The sequence below is a fragment of the Salmo salar genome, chromosome 13 (assembly GCF_965601325.2).
Source record: "Salmo salar chromosome 13, fSalSal1, whole genome shotgun sequence".
NCBI lineage: Eukaryota > Metazoa > Chordata > Actinopteri > Salmoniformes > Salmonidae > Salmo > Salmo salar.
Genome location: NC_138303.1, coordinates 35,906,127 through 35,926,042, shown reverse-complemented (window position 1 = coordinate 35,926,042; position 19,916 = coordinate 35,906,127). Strand labels below are relative to the sequence as shown.

General features: G+C 41.9%; 1 pseudogene; it reads right to left on the bottom strand.

Moving 5' to 3' along the window:
• The window catches only part of LOC106567315 (immunoglobulin-like and fibronectin type III domain-containing protein 1), a 64,883-nt pseudogene extending 45,214 nt beyond the window's left edge, over window positions 1-19,669 (bottom strand).
• Between the last annotated feature and the right edge of the window lie 247 nt (window positions 19,670-19,916).

The window sequence follows — 19,916 nt, the reverse complement described above, 5'->3', positions numbered from 1 at the left end:
ACTTCCTGGATATGGTCGTATTCATCTTTTTATTTCCTCTGACTAAGTACATGAAGTGATTCTCAAATTTAGGGACTTATGCAGATTATTTACAGAAAAATGTACGTGCTAGCTTCCTACCACCATGTCTCAGAAACTGACATGTACTAGGTCTTCTGATTCATGGCTTTGGTGAAAAAGTGAAATTGAAAACTCTTGCAATGTAAACGGTAAATCACAAATCTTGTGATATTTTGACGTCTGACCTACGGCCTTAGATCACATTCTAGTATCCGTCTCTTCAATATGTCAGATCGCACACAGGGAACACTGCTGTAGTAGAGGTCTTCCTCAAACGCCATATCATTATAGTCTGGGCCCCTCACTGAGGGGATTAAACTCCTTGTCAACAGCTTCTCTTTTGTATCCTGGTGACAGTATGTTAACCCCACAGTAACTTGACGCAGTTGCCATGGTAGTGGTAGGCTACATCAGGCTATTCCCCATGATCAAAACCAGGAAAGTGGGCCTCTTTTCTCATGGCTTCCACAAGGTGGTGGTATGACACTGATTCTGCAGCTATTTGAAATAGACCCAATGACTTTGGTTGGGAAACCAAAATCTCAAGCTGCACTAATTTCCTTTTCAGCAATACACTCATTTGATCAGAATGGTGTTGAAAAACAAAAACCGCTCACTTTAATAAGGAATTTGCATGATTTCAGCGCTTCCTTTAGAATGATATGCTACATCTTCATGTAATGTCCTTGTTAGATGTTTTATAACTAATGTGAAACCTTTTCTTGTCGCCAACAAACTCCTGTTATTGAAGGTTTTCATGACTTAATGATCAGGTAATCTATGAGTTGTAAGACACTGCAGAAATGATTTAAAGACTGGTAATCAATATCTCGAAATATATTTTTTAATCTGGTGACTAAAGGAAAATCGAAGTCCTTTTGGTCCCTCAGATGGCCCTACAATGTGCTTTACACTAGACAATACACTTGAACATACAGGACATTAAATGAACTTTCACAAGAGGTAAATTCACATTTCTGCTGCCCAGTGACGCGAGCCTACCAGACGAGCTAAATGCCTTTTATGCTCGCGTCGAGGCAAGCAAAACTGAAGCATGCATGAGAGCACCAGCTGTTCCGGATGACAGTGTGATCACGCTCTCCGTAGCCGATGTGAGCAAGACCTTTAAACAGGTCAACATTCACAAGGCCGCGGGGCCAGACGGATTACCAGGATGTGTACTAAGAATGCACGGACCAACTGCACAGCGAGTGTCTTTACTGACATTTTCAGACTCTCCGACCGTGTCTGTAATACCTACTCGTTTCAAGCAGACCATCAAAGTCCCCGTGCCCAAGAAAGCAAATGTAATCTTCCTAAATGACTACCGCCCAGCAGCTCTCACGACAGTAGCCATGAAGTGCTTTGAAAGGCTGGTCATGGCTCACATTAACGCCATCATCCCGGAAACCCTAGACCCACGCCAATTCGCATACCACCACAACAGAACCACAGATGACAACCTCAATCGCACTCCACATTGCCCTTTCCCACCTGGACAAAAGGAACACCTATGTGAGAACTCTGTTTATTGACTACAGCTCAGCTTTCAACACCATAGGGCCTACAAAGCTTATCACTAAGCTAAGGACCCTTGGACTAAACACCTCCCTCTGCAACTGGATTTCCTGACGGGCCTCCCCCAGGTGGTAAGGGTAGGCAACAACACATCTTCCACGCTGATCCTCAACATAGGGGCTCCTAAGGGGTGCGTGCTTAGTCCCCTCTAATCCCTGTTCACCCACGACTGCGTGGCCAAGCACGACGCCAACACCATCGTTAAGTTTGACGACACAACAGTGGTAGGCCTGATCACCGACAACAATGAGACAGCCTATAGGGAGGAGGTCCAGTACAACAACCTCTCCCTCAACGTGAATAAGACAAAGGAGATGATCGTGGACTACAGGAAAAGGGCCAAACATGTCCCCAGTCACATCGACGGGGCTGTTGTGGAGCTGGTCGAGAGTTGCGAGTTCCTTGGTGTCCACATCACCAACAAACTATCATGGTCCAAACACAACAAGACAGCCATGAAGAGGGCACAACACATTTTCCCCCTCAGGAGACTGAAAAGATTTGGCATGGGTCCCCAAATCCTCAAAAAGTTCTACAGCGGCACCATCGAGAGCATCCTGACAGGTTGCATCACTGCCTGGTATGGCAACTGCTCGGCATCCAACCATAAGGTGCTACAGAGGGTAGCGTGTACGGCCTAGTACATCACTGGGGCCCATGCTTCCTGCCATCCAGGACCTATGGTATATACTAGGTGGTGTCAGTGGAAGGCCCCAAAAAATTGTCAGACTCCAGTCACCCAAGTCATAGACTTCTTTGCTACCACACGACAAGTTGTACCAGAGCGCCAAGTCTAGGTCCAAAAGGCTCCTTAACAGCTTCTACCCCCAAGCCATAAGACTGCTGAACAATTAATCAAATGACCACCCGGACTATTTACATTGACACCCACACCCCACTTCCCCCTTTGTTTTTACACTGCTGCTACTCGCTGTTTATTATCTATGCATAGTCAATTTAGCCCTACCTACACAAATTCTCTCAACTAACCTGTACCACCGCACATTGACTAGATACCGGTACCCCCTGTATATAGCCTCGTTATTGTATTGTGGTGCTTTTGATTTAATTTTTACTTTAGTTTATTTAGTACATTTTTTCTTGAACTGTATTGTTGGTTAAGGGTTTGTAAGTAATCATTTCATGGTAAGGTCTACACCTGTTGTAGTCGGCGCATGTGACAAATAACATTTTACGTGATTTGATTTCTCAGTTCTGTGGTATCATTGAATAGCTGCAAAATGGCAAGATTTATTTTCAAAAAATAAATTCAATTGGAGAGCATGTACACACAAAACACCAAGGTAGTCTTGGTGTTTGTAAAGCTGAAGAAAATAAATCCATTGAATATCAGCAGTATATTGCACTTTTCCTTTCCAATATTTCCATTCAGTGGTTCTTTCATTTGCGGACTGTGAGTGGGGTACTTTACAATGATATGGCAAGGCCATCTCGTTGAAAGTAAATTAAAAAGCTTCTTTGGAAAGATGTGCCTGTCATCCATTGATTGACACCAAGCAACAGGAAGCAAAAGCTTAAAACCATCTGACTTATTATCCCACATGCTTTCAGTGCTGCTGAATCATATGCTACGCTATCATACACTGCCTTACCATCTCTGACGCTCTCTTCTGTCCATGGCCTGCAAGAGACAATCCCTTGACCCACTTATATACACACACACACACACACACACACACACACACACACACACACACACACACACCACACACACACACACACACACACACACACACACACACACACCACTGATCTCTTATCTTCAGAACAGCTGTTACCTTGAGGAGAATTTGGATGACATACCCCAGAAGTTATTTCTATGAAACATCCAAATGACTAGTTTGCATCTGAAGGGGAGTTGATTGTTTTGTAATGTATTTGTCTGTGAGGCAGGGCATTAACACACTCTGGTAGATTCCTAAACGTTATGTTTGTTCTTGTTTCTATCAGACCTCAGGATAAGACCCAGACAGTTCAAAATAACAAAGGTTTACTTACAAAACAGCGGGCAGGCAAAAGACAGGTCGAGGGCAGGCAGGGGTCAGTAATCCAGGGCAGAGTCCGTAAGGTACAGAACGGCAGGCAGGCTCAGGGAAGGCAGGGGTCAGTAATTCAAGGCACTGTCAAGAGGTACAGAACTTCAGGCAGGCTCAGGGTCAGGGCAGGCAGAATGGTCAAAAACCAGGAGAACTAGAAAACAGGACCTAACAAGAACCAGGAGTACAGGGAACACCGCTGGTATGCTTGACAAGACGAACTGGCAACAGACAAACAGAAAAGACAGGTATAAATGTACAGGGGATAATGGGGAAAATGGGCGACCCCTGGAGGGGGGTGGAGACAAGCACAAGACAGGAGAAACAGATCAAGTTGTGACAGTTTCAGCCAAGGACATGGTGGACGTGTCTCTAAGGAAAATGGCTGCCATTGGCTGAGATCCCCAATATCACTCAGGAGAACCACCGCATCAGACAGGACAACTGTGTGGCTCACTGGTAAGAGTTCCCCTCTGTGTAACATCATGCTTCAGACTCTGAGCCACTCTTTCTCTAGTTACATATTACGATCAACAAATCTCAACATGAATATCTCTTGGCCCTTTCGCCCTGACCCAGCTGTGTGGCCTCCTATAAACTCCCCCCCTAAGGGTTTATTGTCATGCCTGCTGATCCTCTGTTGTCTGTCTGTCTGTTGTCTGCAATGTGATGTCTGAGGCCTCTGCACTGCATTACTCCTACGCAAAATTGATCCTCAGCAATCAAATGCCTCAGCAAGCAAATCAGGCCTAATGGTAATCACCTTTCTGAATGTGAGTGGGTTGTCCTCTTTGTCAGACAAGAGAACAAAGTTGATGTCTATATTAACCTTTTCTTCTGCTTACCCCTCTGCAGCTGTGTCCACTTAGCGCCCTCAAGCTTGATTAATGTTTTTTAAACAGCCCTCAGACGATTATTGGGGTTCACACTTGTGTTTGTATTCATTCATTTTGGGAGATACCGTAACATCCATGCAGTGACCAGCATGATAACGATGAGGCAAGACCTACTTCCATAATGAGTCCAACATAAGGTGTTCGTTTCATATCACATTTTAATTACTGGTGTGGCACTATCAATAAAGCATGTTAATTCTGCATTGATTCCCATGGTTGTCATGGTAATCAATATGCTGGTAGTGTTGGCCTTCGCACTCTACAATGGTTTGGCCTGTGATATTCTCAATGCTATTCTCTGTCAAGAGTATACACTCTTAGAAAAAAGGGTTCCAAAAATGTTCTCCGGCTGCCCCATAGGAGAACTCTTTTTGGTTCCAGGTAGAAACATTTTTGGTTTCAGGTAGAACCCTTTTGGGTTCCATGTAGAACCCTCTGTGGAAAGAGTTGGAACCAAAAAGGGTTCTTCAAAGGGTTATCCTATGGGGACAGCTGAAGAACCCTTTAAGGTTCTAGATAGCACCTTTTTTTCTAAGAGTTTAGGTTGTATTGTATGGGTTGAAGGCTGATGACTGAAAAGGGAATCAACTCTGTTGGCAAGAACCACTGTGTTCATGAACATGATCCTGCAGATAGCAGCCAGAGCAGTAGCTTACTACTGATAATCCACTCAGAAGTATAATGACAGACCTAGCTGGGTTGTTCAAGGGCAGTCTGTATGGCTTGAGTCTCAAGGACAATCTGTACTTTGTGCCATTTTCCTTGTCAGTCTGTCTTTAGGGGGAGGAACTTAAAATAAGCACAGGGAGCTGTGTCATTTTGTATAACAAAAAACACCTAATAGATGCAACTCTGAAGCAAATAGAAGTGTTTGAATATTCAGTTAGGAGGATGTGAATGCCTTAGTGTTGAAAGGGGAGTTACAATGTGAAAGTTGGTGTGTACTATAGTTGACATTAAATAAATTCTGAAAGTTGGAACGTTTACATATATTCACTGAAGCTGATTTGCATGGTGCCGTATGGAGGGCTTTAGAGAGATATGCTGAAGTCAGTCCCTCTGTCGGACACAACCAAGTTTATAGAGATAATACTCAGGGATGAGGCCCACCATTTCCATACAGTATTGCACTCATTTACTATCCTACCAATAAATGTAGCTTATCATCTCAGACGTAGATTTGGTTTAAAATATGACCCAACTGCATCATTGATAAAATAGTTATCCTGCCAGAGACAGTGTACTGTAGGGCACAGTGACCGACAGAGTATATGCTTTTTAGGCCAGTGATACAAGAATGGGGTGGCAGCAGTGGTTTTGATTGTGACAACAGCTGGTTGGGCAGCCATTTTAAGTGTCTCTGTCCCTATCTGTTAGCAGCACTACAGTTGACCGCCTGTCAATCTCACCAGGCCACAGTGACATCATGATGCTGGTCACAGATTACAGTCATCCAAGACTTAGCCTGGTACCTGCCAACTCGGGCTACGACAATCATGGAATTTTGGATGATGGTTATTTGTCTGTCAAATGACCAGGGTTACCGTTATAATCGTTTGAATACGCACAAAATGTCATGATACTCAATTGCTACCGTTTGCTACAAGGGGCATCAAACTTTTATAACGTTGTAGAGTCCATTTTTACCACCGTTTGTCGACTTGAAAATGTTCATAAAAAATATATAGATATTTACACCCCTTGACTTTTTCCACATTTTGTTTACGTTACAGCCTTATTTTAAAATGTATTATACCGTTTTTTCCCCTCAATCTACACACAATACCCCATAATGACAAAGCAAAAACAGGTTTGCAAATGCATTAAAAATAAACAACTAAAATATCACATTTACATAAGTATTCAGACCCTTTACTCAGTACTTTGTTGAAGCACCTTTGGCAGCAATTACAGCCTCGAGTCTTCTTGGGTATGATGCTACAAGTTGTATTTGCAGAGTTATTCCCATTTTTCTCTGCAGATCCTCTCAAGCTCTGTCAGGTTGGATGGAGAGCGTCGCTGCACAGCTATTTTCAGGTCTCTCCAGAGATGTTTGATTGGGTTGAAGTCCGATCTGGCTGGGCCACTCAAGGACATTCAGAGACTTGTCCCGAAGCCACTCCTGCATTGTCTTGGCCATGTGCTTAGGGTGGTTGTCCTGTTGGATGGTAAACCTGTGCACCAGTCTGAGGTCCTGAGCGCTCTGAAGCAGGTTTCTATCAAGAATCTCTCTGTGCTTTTCTCCGTTCATCTTTCCCTCGATCCTAACTAGTCTCCCAGTCCCTGCCGCTGAAAAACATCCCCACAGCATGATGCTGCCACCACCATGCTTCACCGTTGGGATGGTGCCAGGTTTCCTCCAGACATGATGCTTGGCATTCAGGCCAAAAAGTTAAAACTTAGTTTCATCAGACCAGAGAATCTTGTTTCTCATGGTCTGAGAGTTCTTTAAGTGCGTTTATGGCAAACTCCAAGTGGGCTGTCATGTGCCTTTTACTGAGGAGTGGCTCTCGTCTGGACACTACCATTTTGGCCTGATTGGTGGAGTGCTGCAGAGATGGTTGTCCTTCTGGAAGGTTCTCCCATCTCCACAGAGGAACTCTGGAGCTTTGTCAGAGTACCGAGGCCCTTCTCCCCTGATTGCTCAGTTTGTCCGGGTGGCCAGCTCTAGGAAGAGTCTTGGTGGTTTCCAAACTTCTTCCATTTAATAATGATGGAGGCCACTGTGTTCTTAGGAACCTTCAATGCTGCAGACATTTTTTGGCACCCTTCGACAGATTTGTGCCTCGACACAATCCTGTCTCTGAGCTCTACGGACAATTCCTTCAACCTCATGGCTTGGTTTTTGCTCTGACATGTACTGTCAACTGTGGGACCTTATATAGACAGATGCCTTTCTAAATCATGTACTATCAATTTAATTTACCACAGGTGGACTCCAATCAAGTTGTAGAAACATCTCAAGGATGATCAATTGAAACAGGATGCACCTGAGCTTAATTTCGAGTCTTATAGCAAATGGTCTGAATACTTATGTAAATACGTTTTTATTTTTAATACATTTGCAATAACTTCTAAAATCCTGTTTTCACTTTGTCATTATGGGGTATTGGCTGTAAATTGTTGAAGAACAGTTTTATTTAATCCATTTTAAAATAAACATGTGGAAAAAGTCAAGGGGTCTGAATACTTTCCGAATGCACTGTATATATTATATGGAAGAGTATTAGGGCCAAGCGAAGATAAAAAAATAAATAAACAGCGATGGATGGTGGTACTTGAATAATTGTTTTTGCGTAGATAGTATATACTTCAAAAATTGACACTTTATTCACCACAAAATGTAATTTTGACTTTATTCTCAAAATATTGCAATTTCTTTTAAGTGCTATCGTGCAACAAAATAATTAATCCTAGTACTACCACGCGTTGATGTGTATTGTTTCTCTTCACTTGGCCCTAATACTCTTCTGTAATATTAAAACGTTATGATGGTTATTTTATTTTCATGATGGTCATCCATAATCGTCAGTTGCACAACTATACAATTATCGTGCCAGCGCTACTGCCAATTCCTATAGTCATTGTCACACCATACGAGTTGGCAAGATGACTCAATCAGGTATGGGACCAGTCTACCCAAGTCAGGCCAGCAGCAAGTAGAAATTAGAAGAGACTGAAGAACATTGTAATTGGGTGCCTATCAGTCTTTGAACTTTGCTGCTTGCTACTGCAAATGCTGCAGAAGATAAACTTAATAGAGATGTCAGAAAAAGCCAGTAAAATTTTAAGGCTGCACTAGTTAAATGTATTACATTTATGAGTTTCATTTTGCAGACAAGTTCAGCAGAACTGGACAGAACTGAAAGAGACATCTTTCTCACAATGAAATAGTAAAATGTGGTGTAAATATTCAATGGTCCTTCACACTTCAAATAGAGTACAGAGAATAACTGAATGGTAGATTTGCAAGGATCAAATAAAATCATTGTCTTTGGTGTCTGGTGTTTGCATGGATGGCACTGTAATTGGGATTTTTTTTTTAAATCGAAAACACAATAATGCATTAGTACAGGAGATGAAAGTCCTAGAACATATCCTCTCTACATGCACCAAACCATGTGCTCTCCACACGTGAAATGGACTGGTGAAGGTCATATAATCGTAATGAAGGTGATTACAAATGGATTTTACCAATCAATTCCCTCACCTATTACCAAGAAGAGATATACTTTATCCCACCCCCACATTACGCTATTTTTCTTTTTTCGTCCTCCATATTCTCTAAACCCCCTGTTTTTTTATCAGGCATGTAATTTAACACACTAATGAATTCAAGAGATTCCACAAGCCTGCTCAATTCTCCTATCGATTCCTCTCATTTACAGGCCTAATGCAGGATTGACTGAAAGTAATCATTCTTAACCAAAGCAGGCTAACGGGACATGAGGATATCTCTGAGGTCTATCTGGTATCCTCATTTTCCTCCTCTTCTCTCACAGACTGGTAGCTAGCTGTGTGAAGGATATGCCTCAGTAGGTCTGGTTTAAAGATAACACAGAATGGTAGCTAGCTGTGTGAAGGATATGCCTCAGTAGGTCTGGTTTAAAGATAACAAGGAATGGTAGCTAGCTGTGTGAAGGATATGCCTCAGTAGGTCTGGTTTAAAGATAACACAGAATGGTAGCTAGCTGTGTGAAGGATATGCCTCAGTAGGTCTGGTTTAAAGATAACACAGAATGGTAGCTAGCTGTGTGAAGGATATGCCTCAGTAGGTCTGGTTTAAAGATAACACAGAATGGTAGCTAGCTGTGTGAAGGATATGCCTCAGTAGGTCTGGTTTAAAGATAACACAGAATGGTAGCTAGCTGTGTGAAGGATATGCCCAGTATGTCTGGTTTAAAGATAACATACAGTAACAGATGTTTATTTTGAAACTTAATGATGTGACCTAAGAGCAGTGTATTAAACACTGTGACTGGCAAAACATGTTATTACAGTGTTGTTATCAGAACAATTACTGTGTAGTAACACAGGAATTAGAGTTACCAAATTGTATTCTAAAAATGGAAGAAGAATATAAATAGAATAACATTAACATTAACATCCTTTATGTGATTAATGCTTTGAAATGTGTAAGTCAGAACAGGCTTAGATCCAATCTACAATCTGTTGCACCTCCTGGCTCATGGCCTGACAGGTAAACATATTATCACCCAGAATCAGACAGTCTCCTGCACTGTTTCACCTCCTTTCCCCTGCTCACCTGTGCCTTTGTCAGGCTACTCACTGCTTACAGCGACTGGGACGATCCAACACTTTCCAATCAAGCGGTCACCCTCAATCATCTCCCACTGACAGCTTTAAGTAGCCATAAACAAGCGCTAGCCCGAGCTCCTCGTTTGTCATTTGCGACCCGGGCCGCTGTAGATCTGCCCTTTTAGAGACCATAGCTCTGCTTATACAGCCGCTGTCCCCAGCATGCAATGCTGCATGGGGAAGGATGGCAACGAATAACTCTGGGATAATAATGGGGCCTTGCTCCTCGGTAATGATGGAAGAGCTCCACTTGTTAAAAAAAAAAAAAAAAAGCTTTCATTTTATTAAACAACTGAAATGCCATTAGTACCACGACAGAATTTACTCCATGGGAGACCCATAGAGGGATGTTTGGGCAAGCAGAGAAAAAAGTGATTACATTTCAACGACTACCTATATCCCCAGCTCCCAATCCCATCCATTGTGGAGAATAGGATTCCTTCATTATTATTGCATTGGTTCCTGGTATCTAGAACAGGTGTGTGTGTTAGATCATGTGCAGTCCCTCGCCTTCTGTATGTCAATATTCAAATCAATTCTTAGACATATTATTATTTCCATAACCTAGTCAGGTTACCAACATGTAACTAACTGCACATTGACCACATAAAATGCAATTCAAAATGGTGGTTATTTTGCTTCAATTGTCTGTTATAGTTGAAATTAGATTATAGGAGAGGAGAGTAGGGAGAAGCTCAAGGACTGCTTTGACATCACAGACTGGGAGGTGTTCTTTGACTGGTGCAGGGATCCCCACGAGTTGACAGACAATATTCCATCATACATCCAGTTATTTGAGGATACTGTCATTAACACAAAAACTGTCAGAATAATTCCCAACAACAAGCCCTGGTTGTCTAAGGACTTGAAAATGTGCCTCAATGAAAGGAGATACTGATGCTGTAAAGGAGAAATAAAATGAATTCAGGTCAAAAATATGAAAAGCAAAAAAGGACTTCAAGGATAAAGTGGAGCAGAGGTTCTGTACAGCAATCCAAGACAAACATGGGAAGGGCTTAATGCAATGATGGGAAGAGAAAGGAAAAGAGAGAAAAATAATATGGCAGACAGTTCATCCTTTGTAAACGACCTAAACTGTTTTATGGAAGATTTGACACCATTGATTTTAAAGACGAATGTACGCATGTAAAACAAATCCTCTCCTGTCCAGATAACAGAGAATGAGGTGGCCTCATGCTTGTCAAATATTAAGCTACACAAAGCACCGGGCCCAGACGGACTACGGGCAAAGTACTGAAGGTTTGCGCTGACCAGCTCAAGGGACTTCTCACACGACTGAATAACGTGTTAAAACATTAATTCGTTCCTTGTGCTGTTGGACTACTAAATGCAAAGTAAATTGTAGCGGAAAATGTACTAATCTATCTAGTGCAGTTGAGACAGTGATCGGTTGTGAGTGAATGTATTAATGTCCTCTATGTTGTTAGTGTATGCAACATGATGGACTGACTGGTTTAAATGTGTATGATGTGAGAATGTAAAAAAGTGTTAAACAAATCAAAATATATTTTACATTTTAGATTCTTCCAAGTAGCCATCCTTTGCATTGATGACAGCTTTGCCAGCTTCATGAGGAATGCTTTCCAACAGTCTTGAAGGAGTTCCCACATATGCTGAGCACTTGTTGGCTGCTTTTCCTTCACTCTGAGGTCCAACTCATCCCAAATCATCTCAGTTGAGTTGAGGTCGGGTGATTATGGAGGCCAGGTCATCTGATACAGCACTCCATCACTCTCCTTTTTGGTCAAATAGCGCTTACACAGCCTGGAGGCTGTCCATTGCTTTCAAAGTCCATTACTTTCAAATCTCTTGAATTTTTCCACATTGACTGACCTTCATGTCTTAAAGTAATGATGGATTGTCGTTTTTCTTTTGTTTGAGCTGTTCTTGCCATAATATGGACTTGGTCTTTTACCAAATAGGGATATCTTCTGTATACCACCCATACCTTATCACAACACAACTGATTGGCTCAAATGCATTAAGAAGGAAATCAATTCCACAAATGAACTTTTAAAAAGGCACACCTGTTAATTGAAATGCATTCCAGGTGACCAGCTCATGAAGCTGGTTGAGGGAATTCCAAGAGTGCGCAAAGAAGTCATCAAGGCAAAGGGTGGCTACTTTGAAGAATCTCAAATATAAAATATATTTTGATTTGTTTAACACTTTTTTTGGTTACTACATGATTCTATACATGTTATTTCATAGTTTTGATGTCTTCAATATTATTTTACAATGTAGAAAATAGTAAAAATAAAGACAAACCCTTGAATGAGTAGGTGTGTCCAAACTTTGACTGGTACTGTAAATCCTTCCAATGTTGTTAAATAGCACTTGATATGGAAGTGGCATAGTTTATATTGTAAACTATTGATAACATAGCTGTGCATATTCCACATTTCTCAGACAGCATCATACTGTAAAATGTCTGTTGTTTGTGCATGTGCCTGGGGCCTTCAAATCACTAAGTATGCAGCTGCTCCCACTTACCTGAGTCCCATTCAAGCTTTCACAATAACATCTCCTCAAGAGAGCTCTAACTGCTTGTTTTGATGGCTGGTGGTTGCAATTCAACCTACTCTCTTTTTTCTATATATTCTCTTTTCTATGCTCCACCATGTTCAGGGTTGAGTGCGCATTGATCTAGATGGTATGCGAGGAGGACAGGTATCATTCAGCAACAACATCAGGTAGAAGACTATATAAACCTATGGCTGTGGTATCAAATAGTTAATTGTTTTTTAACCACTCCGTCCTCTCCCCACAGGTCCTAATCGTGTATGGAGAGAAACGTAAAATGGGAATTCTATCGACTGTTGCAAATGTGACCTTGTTAACCGTCCCAGATAAGGCAGAGGGGCAAATATGGAGGATGATTGATTCAAGCCAGACTTTAAAATGGTTAGAAACACAGAGCGTCTGCTAAATGACTCAAATGTAAATGTAAATGTTACCATGTTAGTAAAGTGGAAGCCTTGTTTTCAACAGCTGGTCAAGATGGAATCCTTGCAACTCACAGTCAGGTATTGTGGAATGTCTCATCCAGATTGTCTAGATGGTAGCCATTAAAGTAAGACACTGGAGATAATGGTTGGTGTCATTGAGTTGTACTGTATGTAAGACAATGATTAGACAATGTGTTTGTGACAAGGTAATAGATGCGGTAAAGAGGTCAATGGAACACAGTACGTAGGGGATAGAATAAGGATGTCGGATTGGCGCACATTCAGCAAATCTGATCTAACAAAGTGGATATTCGTCAAATTTGTCATGATTGATGTATTATGACAGGCCCACAATGTGGTTACTAAAGTCCGATTTGGATATATTTGGCTGTTTTTGCTGCATAACATTTAGATGTTGTCCCTTCTCAAGTTTAGAAGTGACTGCTAAATGTGAACTCACATTCATATAAGCTGGTAGCATAGCTAGCATACAGAAATCAGTGGTGGTAATCAAAGTCATTTAATTAACTGTAATGCAGTTGATTGGTGACGATGACATGAATATGTATTGGGGTTGACATCCCGTAGGTGTCATGCACATAGGGGGCGAAGTGGCACGTGCCCCCTCAGATTTTCCTGTTAAATCTTTTAAAAATAATAAGAAGAATTGTATTACATCAAATGTATCTGTAATACTACTAGCCACCTAGCAGTTTTATGAAGGTGGCTGTAGCTAGCCTAGATACAGTTGAAGTCGGAAGTTTACATACACCTTAGCCAAATACATTTAAACTCAGTTTTTCACAATTCCTGACATTTAACCCGAGTAAAAAGTCCCTGTCTTAGGTCAGTTAGGATCACCACTTTATTTTAAGAATGTGAAATGTCAGAATAATAGTATAAAAAATTATTTATTTCAGCTTTTATTTCTTTCATCACATTCCCAGTGGGTCAGAAGTTTACATACACTAAATTAGTATTTGGTAGCATTGCCTTTAAATTGTTTAACTTGGGTCAAACGTTTCGGGTAGCCTTCCACAAGCTTCCCACAATAAGTTGGGTGAATTTTGACCCATTCCTCCTCACAGAGCTGGTGTAACTGAGTGAGGTTTGTAGGCCTCCTTGCTCGCACACGCTTTTTCAGTTCTGCCCACATTTTCTATAGGATTGAGGTCAGGGCTTTGTGATGGCCACTCCAATACCTTGACTTTGCTGTCCTTATGCCAGTTTGCTACAACTTTGGAAGTATGCTTGGGGTCTTTGTCCATTTCGACAATTTGCAGCCAAGCATTAACTTCTTGACTGATGTCTTGAGATGTTGCTTCAATATATCCACATAATTTCCCTTCCTCAAGATGCCATCTATTTTGTGAAGTGCACCAGTCCCTCCTACAGCAAAGCACCCCCCCGTACTTCACGGTTGGGATGGTGTTCTTCGGCTTGCAAGCGTCCCCCTTTTTCCTCCAAACGTAATGATGGTCATTATGGCCAAACACTTCTATTTTTGTTTCATCAGACCAGAGGACATTTCTCCAAAAAGTACGATCGTTGTCCCCATGTTCAGTTGCAAACCATAGTCTGGCTTTTTTTATGGCAGTTTTGGAGCAGTGGCTTCTTCCATGCTGAGCGGCCTTTCAGGTTATGTCGATATAGGACTCGTTTTACTGTGGATATAGATACTTTTGTACCTGTTTCCTCCAGCATCTTCATAAGGTCCTTTGCTGTTGTTCTGGGATTGATTTGCACTTTTCGCACCAAAGTACATTCATCTCTAGGAGACAGAACGCGTCTCCTTCCTGAGCGGTATGACGGCTGCGTGGTCCCATGGTGTTTATACTTGCGTACTACTGTTTGTACAGATGAACGTGGAACCTTCAGGCGTTTGGAAATAGCTCCCAAGGATGAACCAGACTTGTGGAGGTCTACAATTGTTTTTCTGAGGTCTTGGCTGATTTATTTTGGTTTTCCCATGATGTCAAGCAAAGAGGCACTGAGTTTGAACGTAGACCTTGAAATACATCCACAGGTACACCTCCATTGACTCAAATGATGTCAATTAGCCTATCAGAAGCTTCTAAAGCCCTGACATAATTTTCTGGAATTTTCCAAGCTGTTTAAAGGCACAGTCAACTTAGTGTATGTAAACTTCTGACCCACTGGAATTGTGATACAGTGAATTATTGTCACGGTTGTCGTAAGGAGAAGCGGACCAATGTGCAGGGTGTGTGTGTCGTTCCACATTTTATTTACACTGTGAAACTATGCAATACATATACATAAACTACAGAACAAAACAACAAACCGTGAAGCAGAGGTGAAACATACACAAACCCAGGTAGAAAAACCCCTACTTAAGTATGATCTCCAGTTAGATACAACGAGGACCAGCTGCCTCTAATTGGAGATCATCCCAAACAAAACCCCAACATAGAAATACAAAACTAGAACCTGACAACATAGAAATAGAAAACATAGAAAAAAAACGTGTCACGCCCTGACCTACTCTACCATAGAAATTAACATCTTTCTATGGTCAGGACGTGACAATTATAAGTGAAATAATCTGTCGGTAAACAATTGTTTGAATAATTACTTGTGTCATGCACAAAGTAGATGTCCTAACCGACATGCCAAAACTATAGTTTCTTAAAAATACATTTTGTGGAGTGGTTGAAAAACGAGTTTTAATGACTCCAACCTAAGTGTATGTAAACTTCCGACTTCAACTGTAGGTTCCCAATTTCCCATCCTCATAACTAACTACCAAGAATCCATTTCAGGCTATCAAGTTAGTGTAGCTAGCTAGTCTATCTATCTTAGCTGGCATGCTTGCTGGCAAGGTTGGTAGACTAAAGCTAGCATTAACTAAATCTACTGAATTAGACTCACATTCCTTTCAACCTTTTATCCAGATTTAAGCAGAGATGCAGAGAAGCATATATTTAGTTTCTTTAAAAGAGGTATGCTTAGATATACAGAAAAAAATACATATTTTTGACAGAATTAAGCCTAATGATTATGGCTCTTGATTGCAGGAAAAAGCTATTTCAGTTGTTTGAAAAATACTAAATTCTCCAACTTCAGGAGACCCTCCCAGCTAGCCTCACGTACTTTGTGCCTCCTCAGATTTTGGGGGTGCAGCCGTACAAGCATTACACTCCGATTTTTACCTCAACATAATGTGAAATACACATATAAACAATAGCCTAAAAGTATGATCATTTTGCTGGTGGGCAATAAGGAGATTTGGGATCTTTCCCCCGTGGCATCTTCCCTCCACGTGTTTCCATGGCATTTCATTGTTTTTGTCGAGTTTCATTGGCCTCTTTACTGCATCTATTTGGAATAATATTAGGCTACTCTTTATAGAAGGCAATGTGCTGTGAAATAATCAACTCTATGCGTTCTAATAATTAGGATATGTGCATTCTACAATAATCAATCAAATTTCAATAAAATGTATTTATAAAGCCCTTCTTACATCCGCTGATGTCACAAAGTGGTCTACAGAAACCCAGCCTAAAACCCCAAACAGCAAGCAATGCAGGTGTAGAAGCACGTTGGCTAGGAAAAACTCCCTAGAAAAGCCAGAACCTAGGAAGAAACCTAGTGAGGAACCAGGCTATGAGGGGTGGCCAATCCTCTCCTGGCTGTACCGGGTTGAGATTATAAGAGTACATGGCCAAGATGTTAAAACGTTCATAGATGACCAGCAGGGTCAAATAATAATAATAATCACAGTGGTTGTAGAGGGAGGCTTGTAATAGGATCAGAGGCAGAGAATCCCAGTGGAGAGAGGGGAACCGGCCAGGCAGAGACAGCCAGGGCGGTTCGTTGCTCCAGTGCCTTTCCGTTCACCTTCACACTCCTGGGCCAGACTACAATCAATCATTGGACCTACTGAAGAGATGAGTCTTCAATAAAGACTTAAAGGTTGAGACCGAGTCTACGTCTCTCACATGGACAGGCAGACCATTCCATAAAAATTGAGCTCTATAGGAGAAAGCCCTGCCTCCAGCTGTTTGCTTAGAAATTCTAGGGACAGTAAGGAGGCCTGCGTCTTGTGACCGTAGCGTACGGCAGGACCAAATCGGAAAGATAGGTAGGAGCAAGCCCATGTAATGCTTTGTAGGTTAGCAGTAAAATCTTGAAATCAGCCCTTGCCTTAACAGGAAGCCAGTGTAGAGAGGCTAGCACTGGAGTAATATGATAACAATTTTTGGTTCTAGTCAAGATTCTAGCACCCGTGTTTAGCACTAACTGAAGTTTATTTAGTGCTTTATCCGGGTAGCCGGAAAGTAGAGCATTGCAGTAGTCTAACCTAGAAGTGACAAAAGCATGGATTCATTTTTGTCACAGAGGGAGCCGAGGTAGGCCTAACACATAGCTTTCTGGGTAATTATGTTGCCATTACAACCCTATCATACACTGTTTGAGACGTCTGATTTTCAGTGAATTAGTGTTATTATAACACATTAGCAACTCAGCCCAGCAAACAATCTACCAACGGAAGATTCTAATTGATACATCATAGAAATGAGCATTGCATGGAAGGTATACAGAAAATCTGAAATGTATGAAAAGGTATACAATGCACAGTAAGGAAGACACAATGTATACAATGGCGATTGCATTAAGCCCGGTCAATTAAATTGAAAACAAACCGATATTTCACTTGGTTATAGAGTTGTTTTCCAATTAGTGTGAGTGGCAGATACTACAGTAAATCAGAGGGTGTTTGTGTGGCAGCAGTTGTCTGTGACACTATGATTGTGATTTATAACAGGGTCACGGGTACACAAGTTTTCCTCTCCACACCTAATGGATGACATTTCTCCAGACTGCCACCGAGGATCACTGGGAGAGGAGGTTAAATTAATTCTGATTGCACTCTGGCTGACAAATGCACAGATGGTGGTGGGGCGAGGCGGGCCTGGCTCTTCAAACTAAATGGACAGAAATGATATGCCACTGGTGCTCACTGTCACTGAGAGCACTCCAACATCAGAGGAATGTGGGTTTGTGGCCTCCCATGCAGTCACTTTGAGTGGGCACCCACTTCTACATTACATTTACTTCTCCTGTTACTTCTGCTGTTGGTGGGTTTATAATGCAGGCCTTTTTTCAATGGCAACAAAATATTTTCAATGGAAATAAATCAGAGCAACAATTATACTACGCTTCATAGACTGAAAGGAAATGTATGGAGAGAATCGGTTCAGTTTATTAAGCTATTGATGGAAATTGCCCCCGCAATTCCCAACGTGGCATATAGGTAGCTTTTCTGACAGCGTCTCTAGCCTCTCTGTGCCACACAACATTCGGTCTTCTATATTTACTTTCATACCATGATATTTCTGCAAGTAATCTTAGAGGTTAAAATGGATGTTGAGTCGTTCATTATGTTATTAATAGAAACTCAATTACAGAATGATAGTGATCACGATGGTGAAGATTACACACCAGACAACCCTGCTGTTAGCTATTTTATAAAGCAAAAGCGAGCTCACTTAAACTGTGACAGGTGTCAACTTTACAAGCCTAAAACACAGAGCCAGGGTCACTGAGAATAAACATATAAGTCGCCAGATGAATAATTGATTGAGTGAGGATTGCTAATTATCTGCTTAGATTATTAATGATGGCATCTGCCAATGTATGGCCATTCAGTTATGGCTATTGTCTCAGGGCCTGCTCTAATTTTCTATCTACTATCCAAATGTTTCCCCAGAGCTCTCCTCCTCAGCAATTAGTGGATCCTACTCAGCACCCTTTCAAATGAGCAGACGATCAGAACGTTAAATGCATTGGAATTGCTTTTAGGGGACATCATTGTCCTTGAGAGTGTCTCAGTTTGGTAGGGATCGTACAGATCATGGATACTGGATATAAAGTGAAACCTTTTCTGCATCATTGTTTTTATTGGTGTTGCAGGGCATGAATTTAGCAGCAGCCCACCAACCCAATGCAGGTAAAAATCGCAGGCTGTTTGTAAATCTGTTGACCTCAGATGCCACTTTGGAGGCTAACAGTTTAAATTGAGTCTTGTCATGGTATCGGGTGTAGACAGCAGTAAACATGGTGAAGTTTAGTGTTTTGACATGTCCAGCTGTGCGGTGCCCATTGAAGCCTCCCTCCCAGACGAGCTTAACACATTCTATGCTCGCTTTGAGGCAGACATTACCAAGCCATCCAGGAAGACTCTCCAGACGACCAGTTGCTATCGCTCTCCGGGGCTGTTGCGAGGAAAACTCTCAAAAGAGTGAGAATACTTACAAAGCTGCCGGCCCAGATGGCATCCCTGGCTGCGTCCTCAAAGTATGTTCTGACCAGCTGGCGGGCGTCTTCGCGGACATCTTCAACCTGTCCCTGTCCAAGGCTGTAGTCCCTACCTGCTTTAAGAGGACTACCATCATCCCAACGCCCAAGAAAAACAAGGTGACATGCCCAAATGACTATCGCCCGTCACGCTCACCTCTGTCATCATCAAGTGCTTAGAGAGGCTGGTCACGGCCCACATCAAGGCCAGCATGCCAATACCTACATGAGAATGCTGTTCATTGACTACAGTTCAGCATTCAACACTATTGTTCATTCCAAGCTCAACACCAAGCTCAGAGCCCTTGGTCTGGACACCACCTTCTCCAAATAGATCTTGGACTTCCTGACAGGCAGACCACAAGCTGTGAGGATTAGCAGCAACACCCCCTCCACACTGACTTTTAACACAGGGGCCCTCCTTGTGTATGTCCTCAGCCTTCTGCTGTACTCCCTGTTCACCCACGGCCATGTGGCTTTGCACGATACCAACTCCCTCATCAAGTTTGCTGAAAATACCATGGTTGTAGGCTTAACCAACAAAAATGAGTCAGCCTACAGTAGGGAGGAGGTAAGTGAACTGGCATTATGGTGTCATGACAACAACCTCTCCCTCAACATCAGCAAAACAAAGGAGTTGATTGTTGACTTCAGGAAGCAGAGGAGGGAACATGCTTATCAATGGGACTACAGTAGAGAGAGTCACAAGTTATAAGTTC